We start from the raw sequence: 3,611 nt of genomic DNA, 5'->3' as shown, positions 1-3,611 counted from the left end.
CCCGTTGCTTGAACACATTTGGCAAAACGTCGCTCATTGTGCCAAAACTGTAAACACGACACAACACTGGGAAATATACCATACACATCTGTGCCAAAATGAAACTCCACTCCCAAAACCTAAACTCTGCTGTCAAAACCTAACATTCCTCTGTCAAAATGTAACTCTGTTGACAAAATGACACATACTTGCATCATATGCAAACACTTACAGATCAGGGGGAACACACTAGTCTTCTTTACATAAAACACTGCAGTCCTTGATTTCCATTGTGTATTCAGAAGGCACATTTACAGGAGACACATTTCCAAACAACCAAAAACGCAAATAGACCTACTCAATAGTGTACATCGCAGTACCATGAATTCAGATGAAGCAAAAAAAAACAAAACCACAACACAATAATACTGCAATAGAAAAAACACTATACTGTAAACACAAAAAACCATGACAAGTGTGCATAAGTGGGCTCATGGATCCCGCCGTCTGTTGGGGTCTGGCCACAGGACCTCATCAACATCGCAAGCTATGTCCTCTCCCGCTAGGCACCGGGGAAAATACCCTCTTGCATGCCGAAACCATCCATGGATCGCTGTCACCTCAATGTCGCCGCAGGCCTGTTCCATTGCCTGCAGAAGAGGCATGCGGGCATGTGGTTGGCGGTCATATACTCGCCATCTCCAAGCCGAAAAAAATTCCTCAATAGGGTTTAAAAATGGTGAGTAAGGGGGCAAGTATACCACTTCAAATTGATTGTGGTCGGTGAACCAGGCCTGGACCAGAGCAGCCCGATGGAAACTGACATTATCCCATATCACCACAAACCTGGGCTGATCTGGTCTGTTCTGTACAACTATATCATGGAGAGCATCTAGAAATGTGAGTATGTGTTGGCTATTGTATGGACCTAGTGTTGCATGATGGTGCAGAAGTCCTCGAAGGCATATGGCGGCACATAATGTGATGTTTCCCCCGCGCTGCCCTGGGACGTGCACAACTGCCCTTTGGCCAATCACATTACGACCCCGTCGTCTTGTTTTGCTCAGGTCGAATCCAGCGTCATCAATGAAAATGTATTCATGAGGCTGTGCAGCTCCATCCATGGCCATGATCCTCTGAAAAAAAGGGGAACATATCACTGTACTACAGTGCTACACATACAGCACCCTCACCCCATCACACAGGTACCTGTGTAGCTCTCAGAATGGATCCATGTGGTACTGATATGGTACATATTCAGCTGCTACTGGACTTCACCAATACTCTATTGTAAATGTAAGGGACAGTTACACGTACCCGTACATATTCAGCTCGAAGTCCTTTGACCCTGTCACTGTTCCTCTCGAATGGGACTCTGTAGAGCTGCTTCATGGTGATGCTGTGTTTACCCAAGATGCGTCTGATGGTGGTGATGCTCACATGGTCTATGTTGCTGAACACTCGCCTGTCTGCAAGTATTTTCCGTCGTAGCTGGTGGAGACGGATGGCATTGTCTGCCCTCACTAGGTCCACAACGGCAAGTTCCTGCTGTTGTGTGAACAGGCGTTGCCGTCCTCCCCCAGAAGGTCTTCGGGTCATTCTGGAGGAATACAACCACATATTGTCATCGGTTTGCTTATTTTTCATACAGTACTTTACTGTACGTACTGTGTCATCCACTGTACAACACTGTACTTCAATATGAGGAATCAGCCACTTTGGCTGCAAAAGGAGCATTAGCACCCCGTACACTTGATATGGTAATGTGATATACTGTAGAACAGTGCTATGGAACCATCTGAGTAGAGCAGAAGGTATGGAGGTGAAGACAGACCTGTTTTCTAGTCGGAATGTTCGTATTACAGATGCCACTGTGAAGCGGCTTAGATGTGGGTGGACTCTCTGCCCAGCTTCCCTCATAGTCAGGCCATGGTTGATGACATGGTCCACCAAAGTTGCTCTTATTTCATCAGAAATATGGGTCCGTGCATGGCCTCTTCGGCCTCCTCCTCCTCTTCCTCCTCCTCCTCTACCTCTTCCTCTTCCTCTTGCTCTCCCTCCATCCATGCTTGCGAAGTTCTTGAAATGGCTACGCTGAGGGCTTTTTGTAGTTGGCTAATTGGTGTTCGGTTTTGCAAGTACGTGCCTTCAGGTGTGTATTTGCGTGGTTGCAATTACCCGATGTGTTTTGTATTTTGGATACATGTGTTTTCCGAATGGCACCCTGACATTTCATTTTGTGAGCGAAGTGTCTTATGTATGACATAGAGTGTAGCATGCAGGACCATGTGTGTTGCATAAAGGGGTAGGTGTGTTGCATAAAGGAGTAGGAGTGTTGCATAATTGGTACTGGGGTGCAAAGCAGCGCTTTTGTTTAAGGTATGGGTACATGTGTTTGAGGTATGGTAACAAAAGCTTCACGTTGTGTTACTTTAGTCTGAGCATGGGTTTATAGTGTTCAAGCAACGGGCAAAAACTGTAATCCTTTTAAACTATAAGCTGTGGGAAACAAAGAGGAATGTAGTTTAAAGCTGAAAACATGACAGAAATGTGCTGGTGTACCAGCATCCAGCAGATTTTAGTGAGAAATCTGAGAACCCATTAGGAGCCACAGTCTGTCTGACTGCAGCAGCTGATACTGGGAGAGGTGTGGAGAAAAGCCTGGACACGCTGCCAACAGTATGAAAGGATGCACTACAATATCTGAGTTTCAAACAAAGAAGAAAATCCAGTTAAGTTGTGGCAGCAAAACCCTTGTTTGCATGATGTGTCCTCCAGCAGATATAAGCTGTGTCCCAAAACGTCGGCTGCATTCTCCAGAGGCCGCATTTGAAGGCCGATTACGTCACAGCCAGGCGACGAAGGCTGTCCCAATTCGTCGACTCCTTCAAATGCGGCCGACAAATGCGTCCTTCATTTCCCTGAATTTGAAGGATGGGACGGGTGTGTCCTTCGTGGCCCACCCTATCCCAGAATTCATAGCGCGGCCCAGCCAATTCCAGTTTCCAACAATGGCGGCTGCTACTAAGTTTTAAAATTACTCTTATCAATCTTTCTGGGTCACAAAATAAACCTTTATCACATTTTCAGGTGAGAAAGTAGCTGTGTAAACTTTAAATATCTTCTCGGTTTATCAAGACATCGCATATTTGCAAAAGTGCGCCGACGTTTTCGGAGACGTCTGTTACCCACACGCTCGATAGCAAGCCGGGAGCTCAAGGGTCACTGGAGCCGGCGAGAGCAGTGGACTCCTGGCTTCATTGTTTTCAGACCCCGCTGTCTTTCACTACTCAGGTTAAACGTGATATATGAGTCACCCGGATAACTTGAAAATGTAATTGTTTGACTTTTTCTGTGTTTTATTTGTTCCGGAGTAAATCGGTTTGGCTGAGATCAAAGTTATTAAATTAAATAAATCCATCGAGTGGGTTCCTCCTTTTTACACAGCTGAATAAACGTCAAACAGAAAACTGATTAAACAGAAATATGAGACAGTCGAGAATTTACGGCAGTGTCCTGTTATATTTTAGATAGCAAGGAGCAGAGGACCGAATTTATTAAACTCCACCGAGACAGCGGTGATGCTAATGTGAAGGCGAGACCGTCCAATTTCACAGCCTCACACTTCTGGC

At 45.6% G+C, this 3,611-nt stretch overlaps 1 pseudogene; it reads right to left on the bottom strand.

The window, feature by feature from the left end:
* Positions 1-709: 709 nt before the first annotated feature.
* On the bottom strand, positions 710-1,578 carry LOC146619499 (uncharacterized; annotated as a pseudogene).
* Positions 1,579-3,611: the final 2,033 nt, after the last annotated feature.

The sequence above is a fragment of the Diplotaxodon limnothrissa genome, linkage group LG14 (assembly GCF_057381915.1).
Source record: "Diplotaxodon limnothrissa isolate DT_005_m linkage group LG14, D_limnothrissa_male_GT1.1, whole genome shotgun sequence".
Lineage (NCBI taxonomy): Eukaryota > Metazoa > Chordata > Actinopteri > Cichliformes > Cichlidae > Diplotaxodon > Diplotaxodon limnothrissa.
This window is presented reverse-complemented; position numbering and strand designations above follow the sequence as displayed.